Raw genomic sequence first — 10,005 nt, forward strand, 5'->3', positions numbered from 1 at the left:
ACTCTTACTGATAATTATATCACATTGTAGATATTTTAGTAATCATGCTCTTGTACTGTATGGAGACAAAAACAGAATTACCTGAATATAATTATGCAGAGTTCTTCTAAAACTGTACTTCCTGTTCCTTATCATGTGATTAGCATGCAATTCTATCAGGAGTAAATGCGACATCACAATTTCACACGTATTTTAAGACTTTAAAATATATTAATATAATTAGATTAATATTAGTCTATTTATCCATAGAGTAACCTAGAAATTGTAATTTCTGCATACCAGATCAATCACTCAGCTTAAATTTAAAGACATAACCTATTGAAAATACTGGCTGAATTTAGCAGTAATATAATATGAACCAATTCTCATATAGATAGGTTTGCAAATGACAAAAAAATGCATTTTCATGTCTATCAATTATAATGGCACTCTTTAACGGGGAGTTTGAAATCCCTGACTAATGTGTTCTACAGATAAAGAGCCTTTTTACATGTACTTTCAAGTTTGGCTTTAAAAACCTGATTGATGCCAATAGGCAGCCAGGTGGTTAGCTCCAGGAATAAGACCTATTTGTTCAGAATATGAATGTGATACATTATATGAGTCAGAAATTCCAAGAAACCAGTATAATGGCTTAAGAAGGGGGAAAAAAAGGAGTCCTGTTTTAGACATTAGCAATGTAGAACTCTCCATTTTAATTTATGCTACTTTATCTAGTAATGTTTAATTTTTCTAATTTATAAAAAAAATTGCCTTCAGGAATGATTAATTACTAAACCAGACAACTGCTAAGGAACGTGTTTGTTTCAAGATTTTCTCTGCAACATTCCCTTCCCTTCTCGCTTCATCAATGTAGACCTGAAAATTTGTCTACTATATACTGAGCAAGTTATGAATTATGAGTCACAAGAGAAATTTCTAGTGCCTAAAATCAAATGTAGAGGAGAGAAAAAAAGCCAAAATAATATACTCATGAAAAACAGGACAAACCATGGAGAACTATTCAAAACTGGGTTTGCTGCCTACCTTCTGTAATGAATTACAGTATTAGTTATAAAAAATGTTAGTCATTCCTAGCTGGCAAACCTAATTGTCCAATTCTTCTGAATTTATGGGTAAAAATTTGACACAATGCTAGGAAATTCAGTCTAAAGAGGGGTTTCTGGGAAGACATTTGACTTCAGAATTGAAACAGTGGTGGAGTAGAGGACTTGGTAATCCTCTCTTGTCTCATGCACTCTCCCTTGCTAACAGGAAAACCAAATATTCTACAATATTCTCTCGGGCCCTGGCCCGAGATCCTCACTGACCAAATGCTGATTGTATTTGTCTACCACCACAACCCAAAGCCCTGATTTCAAAGGTAAACTTCATCTTAACTTTGTAATCTGTACTTTGAAGGAGAAAGCATCAGTGGGAAAATTAACAAACAAGTCTTAGATGAAGGTTCTTCTTACTACAGCTCTTGGAACTTGGGTTTGTGATGTGTTGAATTTTCAATAGCTTGCGTGTATGTGTGTGTGTGTGTGTGTGTGTGTGTGAGTCTGTGTGTATGTGTCTGTGTGTGTGCCTGTATGTGTGTGTATACATACATATACATATATATATATGTGTGTGTGTGTGTGTGTGTGTGTGTGTGTGTCTGCGTGTGTGTCTTGTGTGTGTGTCTGTGTGTGTTTTTGTGTGTCTGCGTGTATGCAGGTGTGTGTGTGTGTGTCTGTGTGTCTGTGTGTGTGTGTGCATGTGTATGTGTCTGTTCAGGGAGGGGATTTCAGATGGACACTAAAAATACCTAGTGTTTGCATTGTTTAAAGATTTATTTGTCATTCTCTGAAGTTTGGTTAGTCTGATACAAAACACATTATTTTATTATTATAACTCAATTGTGGAGGAAACAACTTTTGAATCAAATGTATTGCTTTGAACATAACCTTTTATTAAAGCTACTAGACAAGTGTGACTTCAAGTATACTTAATATCAATTGTGTGAGAAAACAGAACAAATGTGACAAATTTCTTTGTGTAAAGACATACTTTTTTGGTATGTTTATAACTTGAGTTATGATAATCTTATTCTCTGACATAGCCACAGGTATTTGGGATATTATTAAGATAATTTTATGAGTGCAGTTTCTCATTATGTTTATTAGCCTTCTTTCAGTAATTAAATATGTAATTATGTCTCTTCATTTCTATTGATGCTGCATTCTAAATTACTACTTAAGTTTCTCCAGGAACCCAAGCAAGTGGAATTTGAAGTAGAATTGTTAGATGTAGCAAACATTTTGATTTGTTTGCTTCTTGAAACAAGGCTTCTTTCTAACAAAGATTCATTATGTGGCTAATAATAATTTTAATTTCTGATCCTTTTGACTTTACATCCTGAGTTGTGTGAATACAGAACTTTCTACCACACAGTTATATTTTGCTGGAGGTCAAACTCAGAGCCCCATGAATATAAGATAAGTACTGTACTAACTAAGGTCCATGCTCAGCCTAAGGTACAAAATATTTCACTATTATCATAGATAATCTCATTATATTAGAAGTTAAAGAAATAAATTACTCCCAATGATGACACTTTTGCTCATCAAATCTTTAAAAAAATAAGCCTGTCAACTTGCTCTCAGATATTGATAAATAAGACTATAGAATGATTCTGATGACCATATCAATGATTGTTTATGTCATGTGGATGTTGCTTAGATTAGAAAAATCAGGAAAGAACGAAGTTCACTGTACTGTAAGCATAGTATAAATGCATTTTTATGAAAGGGTAGGTAGTAAGTGTGGCTAAGTTATTGCATTAGGAGATGGATATAGATTCAGATTTCATTTAAACTACATTCACCAGACACAGTCATATTTATTAGTGCTTACTACTTGAACTTGCAGTGAATACAGATGTGTGGGACAGTGCTGTGAGTGACTGGCTGTTCATTCATTTACAGAGAAACATGTACACAAACAAGCCCATAGATGAGAAGCTCATTCCCAGAGTGGTTTTAGAAGCATCACAAAGTTTATCTCATCCTATAACATAAAAAAGGAGTTTTTCAGACAAATAGAATATTTTTTATTCTATTTGTTCAAACTTCAGGAAAAAATAGACCTAGAAGGATTCATTACTGAGAGAATATAAAGATACTCACAAAGATATTTGTCATTTCCTTAAAGTACAGTAAATATTTCTATATGAAAGCAGGCTACAATATCAGGAACATCTTCAAACAAGCATACACAATACAAACAAGTGCCAGAAAAATAAAACACTGAAATAAAAATAACCCAAAGGATATAACATTAAATTAGTAAACTTAAAATTACAATGGAATCTGTCAAATAATCCAGTTACTTTAAGAAAAACAGAATTCGGGGTCCTGGAGCCAGAGGCCACCCGCTACTTAGCGCGATGGACCGAGGGCCCCAGCCGGGAAGGCGCCACAGCGGAATCTGTGGCCAGACGCCCCCACAGTAGGGACCGCACGAGAGCCGCGGCCCTGCGTGAGCTTCTGCACACCGAGGGTGGGCTTGCACCCCGCCGGCCCCGCAATCTCCGCAGCCTACAGCCTGCCTTCCTGCCCAGGCCACGCGGCCTGGGAAACGTGGCCGCGGACTGCATGGGCAGTGCCCGCGCCCTGCTGCCATTCCGCCCCAAAGCCGCTTCGCCCTCAGAGTCGGAGCATACTGCCCTGCTGGAGTTCATACCCGTTCCTGAGCAACACTGATTTTTGCCATGGAATCTGATGTAGTGACATTTGATGATGTGCATGTGAGCTTCACTAGGGAAGAGTGGAATTTCCTCAGTCCTTCCCAGAAAAGTCTCTACAAAGATGTGATGTTGGAGACTTACTGGAACCTCACTGTTATAGGATACAATTGGGAAGATCATCACATTGAAGAACAATGTCAAAGATCTAAAAGTAATGAAAGGCATGTAAGAAGCCATAGTGGAGAGAAGCCATATGAAAATAAGCAATGTGGTAAAGCCTTTGTAATGCCCAGTCATCTCCAAAGACATAAAAGCATACAAACTAGAGAGAAGCCTTATGAATGCAATCAATGTGGTAAAGCCTTTTCACAACAGTCATCTCAAATGTCATAAAAGAACACATACTGGAGAGAAGCCTTATGAATGTAATCAGTGTGGTAAAGCCTATTCACAGCAGAGTCATCTTCAATATCACAAAAGAACACATACTGGAGAGAAGCCTTATGAATGTAATCAGTGTGGTAAAGCCTTTTCATGTCAGAGTAGTCTCCAAATTCATAAAAGAACACATACTGGAGAGAAGCCTTATGAATGTAATCAATGTGATAAAGCCTTTTCAAAGCAGAGTCATCTCCAATGTCATAAAAGAACACATACTGGAGAGAAGCCTTATGAATGTAATCAATGTGGTAAAGCCTTTTCACAGCAGAGTAATCTCCAATGTCATAAAAGAACACATACTGGAGAGAAGCCTTATGAATGTAATCAATGTGATAAAGTGTTTGCACAATCCAGTCACCTCCAAAGACATAAAAGAGATCATACTGGACAGAAATCTTAAGAATGTAGTCAATGAGCCAGACAGTGTTGGCTCACATCTGTAATCCCAGCACTTGGGAGAAAGAGGAAGGCAGATTTCTGAGTTCTAGGCCAGCCTTGTCTACATAGTGATCTCTAGACAGCCAGAGCTATACAGAGAAACCCTGTCTCAAAAGACCAATAAAAACAAACAGACAAACAAATAAAAATAATATTGACAAAGGAAATGTCTCCAAAATCATAAATGTGCAAAGACTAGAAGGAAATCTTATGAATGATTAATGTAATCAAGGTGGAAAATGCCTTTCACAAAGTTTTTGTCTCCAAAAGCATAAAGGCAACCATATTGGAGAGAAACTATGAATGTAGTCAAGGTGCTCACTCCTTTGCCTGCCTCACTAGCCTCCATAACATAAAAGATCCCATACTGGAAAGAAACTTCATGAATTTAAACAATGTGGTAAAGCCTTTGCATGTCCTAATCATATTAATTGCATTGAAGAAGTCATCGTAAAAAAACCCTCTTGATTTGAATGTGTTTGGCCCTAAGAAATGGGACTGTTAGGGGTTGTGCCTTATGGAGTAGATGTTACAGCTTTGAAGGAAGTGAATTCCTATGGTGGTGGTCTTTGGAGTTCTGGCCCATGCAAAACAGCCCCTCCTACTACTTAACTGGAAGACAGTCTCTTCCTGGCTGCCTTCTCATGAAGATGCAGAACTCTCAGCTCCTTCTGCAGCTTTATGCCTGCCTGCTGCCATTCTTTCTGTTATGATGGTAATGGACTAAAAATGTAGAAATGTAAGCCAGGCCCAAATAAATATTTGCCTTTGAAACATTTGCCTTGGTCACAGTGTGTCTTCTCAAGTACTGTTATAATATGCGTGACTATGTTTTTTATTATAGTTATGTGGATTTTTAGACTTTGGATGTTTACATGCATTAAATCAAACTAATGGGCTATCCTAGTAGGAATATAGAAAACATAGGTACTAGGGTGTGATTGGAACTTTGTATATAGATTTTATGATACCTTGCTGAATAGTTTTGCTGCCTTTTGCTCTCTTTTGAAGAGTGTCCTTGAGGCTAAGGTAAAGAAATTTAGACTAATTGCATTGACAAAGGAAGTACAGAAAGGCCAGCATAACTTTTCTTCTGTGTTTGCTCTCATGATGATATTTTTGAACATTTATAATAATCTTTATGATGTTTCTCTATTTTGTTTCTACCTGTGAACCCATTTTACATTGATTTTTGTTTGTACTTTTTAATTAATCATGTATCCAACAACTTTTCTGAAAGTGTTTTATCAGCTCAAGAATTGCTTTGGGGAAATTTTAGTCCACTTATGCATGCTATCATAGCACCTGCAAATAAAGATAATATTCCTTCCTCCTTTCTAATTCATAAAAAAAAAAAAGAAAAACAGAATTCAACATATAAATATCAAAGCCATCATTTCCCAAGCAAAGAACAACTAATTCCAAGATAAATAAAATACAGCAAATATATTGTCAAGTAGACAATTCCTTTACCACATGACAAGTTAACACACATCATCTAAGTCAATAAAGTAATTATGGAGCATAGATTACATCATTTTCTTCAACAACTTGACAATTATTATGGAAAAATTTTAAGTAATAAACTATTATAAAGTAGAACTATAGCCAAAAGCTTGAAACAACCCAGATATCCAACAATGGTGGAATGGATACAGAAAATGTGGTTTACTTACATAATGGAATACTGCTCAGCTATTAAGATTGAGAACATCATTAGTTTTGCAGACAAATGGATGGAACTTAAAAATATCCTGAGTGAGTTAACTCAAACCCAAAAGGACTTGCATAGTATCTACTCACTTATAACTAGATATTAGCCAAAAAGCATATAGAATACCCAGGACACGACCCATAGAACTCAAGAAGGTTATCAAGCTGAAAGGTCCGAGTAAGGATGCCTCAGTCCCACTTGGGAGGGAAAAGAAAGTAACCATAGGAGTGGAGAGGGAGGATTCTAAGTGGGGAAGGATACAGGGAGGGGAAGAGGAGAACGTGACCAGGTATTGGCAGGCAAACAGGACTGAAGCCCTGAGGGCCGGCATACAGAATGGAAACAAGTAAACTCAGGAGGTAAGAGGTGGGGGGGACCTTCTAGAATGTACCAGAGCCCTGAGAGGTGAGAGACTCCCAGGGAGGGAAGTCCTCTTGAAAGAATTTTGTTACAGTACTTAGATTTTCACTGGAATTCAACTTGATAGAATTTAATAAAATAAAGGATATTAACACATTTTTGTTTTTATTACTTTAATTTTTGAGATTATAATATTTTACAGTATTATTTTATTTTATAGTATTTTATTACATTTTATAATATTTTACTTTACTATTTTTTATGTGCATGAATGCTTTGTTTGTGTGTATGTATGTGCAACATATATACGTCTGATAACTTTAGAGTTAGGAAGAAGGTGTTGTATTCCTGGAACTGGAGTTAAGGAAGGTTATGAACTACTACTATGTGGTATCAGGAACTGAATTCTACTTCTGGCCAAAGCAGAAAGTACCCATAACTATGTTCATCTCTACTGCTTTATGGTGTACTTTGTTTTTAAAGAGAACTTTATGGCAGTTTTTCCACATCCACCTACCTAGACATATGATATAATCTTCAGAGCATTTGCCCACCAACATACATTAGTTTTTAAGTATAATATAAAACCACAAAATATCTTAACATAGAAGAAATAAGAAGAATCTGTAGGTACACTGTATGTTCATCTCATCCAATGAGTGAACAGTGAACATTGATGCTATGCAGACATGAAAGGAAGAAAATCTTTTTTTTTCCATTTTAGGTTATTATATCTCCTCATCTAGGATATATGCATATCATTATTTATTCAGTATTTCTATATATATTTAATGTAATTAAAATGTATATTTTTAATAGTTTTTCCAACAAAGCCCAGCAAGTTATTAAATAATATCTCCATGAAATGTTGCATTTATATAACCTTATTTTAATTATGTTTGTCACTTTTGTGATACACAAAGTAAATAGTTTACCTAAGCCAATACTGGCCTGATTGATTGATTAATTTAAAATTAAGATCTGATAAACAGACACATCATGAAAGAAATTTAAAATGATGAAATCTTGAAAAATAGCAAATTATGAAACATACTTAGAAGATCTAATTGATTAAACAAGTAAAAGAAGCTCCAATTTACATTAAAACCACATGATTTTTCTATGTGGTATTTTAATATTTCTAGCTGTTGAATACAACACTTGTACTACCCTTGAATAATATTCTATAAACATCAATGATGGCCCCAAATTACTGCATTACCCAGCAGTAATTTTTTGGGATGTAAAATTTTGAGGATAAAATGTCAAGGTTCTAAATTGTTTCTGATGTTTAAATAACTACATACTTGTAAAGGCATAATAAGGACAAAATAATAAATTGGTGTTATATTCTTAAATAGTTTATTAGTTTACTCATTAAATATTGCATAAATGTTTCAAAATAACTTTCAAATTTATCTTATAATGTTAAGATTAGAGGTCAGTGCCCCTTTTTTTTTTACCTTTAGTCTATTAAACTTGATTAAGTTAACACCATATTCATTTAAAGGTCTATTCAAGAATGGATAGGTTATTAACATAAATCAGATACATCTCATTCTAATGAAAACTTGACAAGGTTCTGTCTGGCAATGACGGGAATGTTGGATAAAATTTAATTACTTGAGTAACATTCATGTTGTTTCCCCCAAATATTTATATCCTGATGTAAATTAGGAAAGAAAACTAGTCTCACTCTTTTTACTCAATATGATAATCCTCTCTATCCTTCTGAGTATTCTTAAAAACATAATCAAAATGAAATTAAGAAAGTCCATTTTCTCGGTAGCAAGGCATCTTAATCATCTGCCCAAATCTCAATTTTAGAACCACAGCAATTTCAATGGACTAATATATAAAAGTACTGTGAGCTTAATCAATTCAGTCCTAAAGAAACGCACACACACACACACACACATATACACACTCACACATATGTATGTGTGTATGAGTACGTGAATATGTGTTTTATATACATATTCTCTCTTCAGTGCATACCCAGTCAGTATCCCAGGTTCTGTAAACCATGCTTATATGCAGAGACAGTTAGAATGACCTTGCCCTTTGTGAGAAAGACAATATTTTCTATTTCTTCTCATGATCACAGTGGTAGATAGGCAAGGGCCATATTGGACCTGTGTTATACTTAGACTGTTTTCTCCAAACATTCATAGATCTCTCCAAAGACTCAGAGAAGGATGATGCAAATATACAGTAACTGTGTCCTTCCAAAGAGTGGCTGTAAATCAAGCCTTTATGAGTAGATTAATAGGATATCATTTATAGTTATGTGATAAATGGAAACAATTAGCCTCCCTGTCAATGGATAAAATCCCCTTCCCTTACTCTAAGGATCACAGCTGCATCATGGCTCCATATTTTTTCTCTGGGACCAACTTCATGTTTCAAACTGTCAATCTTCCCTAGAACATATGGATTAGCAGTTCACTATTGCCTCAAGCAGCACTTGACCACAAGTGACCTCAACACATTCTTTTTGTCAGCTCTCATGTGTCCTGAGATGACAGATTCTTCCTTGGTATCTTTGTAATTTCCACCAACCGGAAGGGTTCCCATATTATCGAATATGTATTTTGAGATTTTCTTTCACTATTTCCTTTCAGTGTGTATTGGCATTACATAGAGAATCCTCTATCCTAAAGCCAACTCACACTTCTGAAAACCCTGAACCTAAAGACAGAGTACTGGTGGTTCCAGCTTCTCTATATCACCAACCCTCATGCCTGAAGGTTCTTGCTATACTCAGTACTAACATTTCCCTTCTTTGTGTTTCCATCTACCCAAGCATAATCACTGCCATATTGGCCAATTAATTACTACCTAGGATATTTATTTTTCTTTTAGAATTTCTGACTTCTAAATGACTTAGAGCAAAAAATTAGACTCTTTCACCTTTACTGGCTTATTATTTCAGATATTACACAGGGCATGGTCATTAGTAGATTGTACCTCCTCCGCTCCTTACCTGTCATCCCACATTCTCCCTCCAGAGATGCAGTTCTTCACTTGCTTTTTCTCTATTTTTTTAAAATCAAGATGATGGATTGTTCCCCCAAGTACCCCTTGCCAGTTCTAATTTCTCTACAAAATTTGTTTTTCACCAAAATTTGTAGTGATCACTTTTCTTTGTTTAAATTGGTTTACTTTATAAATTATTGTAATACCTTTTGTTACAGAGAAAACTCAACATCTAACAAAATTTAACCTATATTTTCCCATCTTAGTTGTATATTTTCCTTTCATCTATATATATGTGCATGTGTGTTGTATATTTGTAATATTTGTTATTCTTTATTTAACTGTTGAACAAAGCTACAGG

The 10,005-nt window shown here is 35.2% G+C and overlaps 1 pseudogene; it reads left to right on the top strand.

Moving 5' to 3' along the window:
- Positions 1-3,671: 3,671 nt before the first annotated feature.
- Positions 3,672-4,286, top strand: LOC116089326 (annotated as a pseudogene).
- The last annotated feature ends 5,719 nt before the right edge of the window (positions 4,287-10,005 follow it).

The sequence above is a fragment of the Mastomys coucha genome, unplaced genomic scaffold (genome assembly GCF_008632895.1).
Source record: "Mastomys coucha isolate ucsf_1 unplaced genomic scaffold, UCSF_Mcou_1 pScaffold14, whole genome shotgun sequence".
Lineage (NCBI taxonomy): Eukaryota > Metazoa > Chordata > Mammalia > Rodentia > Muridae > Mastomys > Mastomys coucha.